We start from the raw sequence: 842 nt of genomic DNA on the forward strand, positions 1-842 counted from the left end.
CCCAACAAGCGCTTCTTTAATGTCAATAGCTTGACAGTGGGCTCTCATAGAGCCTCACAGATGTGTAGAGCTTTGTTGAGACCTCCCAACACCAAACTTAGAGTTTGGATATGAGGGTTTGACACCAAACTTAGAGTTTGGTTATGGCCTCCCAACACCAAACCTAGAATTTGACTGTGGGGGCTTTGGTTGACTTTGCTTTGAGAGAAGCATTTTAGGCTTCCTCTCCATGGATGCAGAGAGAGATCCTTGAGTTGTAAACACAAGGTTGTCCTCATTTAATTGAAGGATCAATTCTCCTCTGTCCACATCAATCACAGCTCTTGCTGTGGCTAGGTGGGACAAATAAGGGTGGAACATCAAGAGCACTCTATCATCTTTCATGAAATTAGAGAAGATCAAAAAGCAATGAGGGAGGAGTGATGAGCGGATATTTTATACGCTTTTCGCTTTTTGGGTCATATAGTTTTGAGTATGTTTTAGTTAGTTTTTAGTCTATTTTCATTAGTTTTTAGGAAAAATTCATATTTCTGGACTTTGGACTTAGTTGTGTGTTTTTCTGTAATTTCAGGTACTTTTCTGACTGAAATTGAAGGAGCTGAGCAAAAATCTGATTCAGGCTGAAAAAGGACCGCTGATGCTGTTGGATTCTGACATCTCTGCACTCGGAATGGATTTTCTGGAGCTACAGGAGTCCAATTGGCACGCTTCCAATTGCGATGGAAAGTAGACATCCAAGGCTTTCCAGCAATATATATAATAGTCCATACTTTGCTCAAGGATAGACGACGTAAACTGGCGTTCAACGCCAGTTCCATGTTACAGTCTGGCGTCCAGCGCCA

This window comes from Arachis ipaensis, chromosome B04 (assembly GCF_000816755.2).
Source record: "Arachis ipaensis cultivar K30076 chromosome B04, Araip1.1, whole genome shotgun sequence".
NCBI lineage: Eukaryota > Viridiplantae > Streptophyta > Magnoliopsida > Fabales > Fabaceae > Arachis > Arachis ipaensis.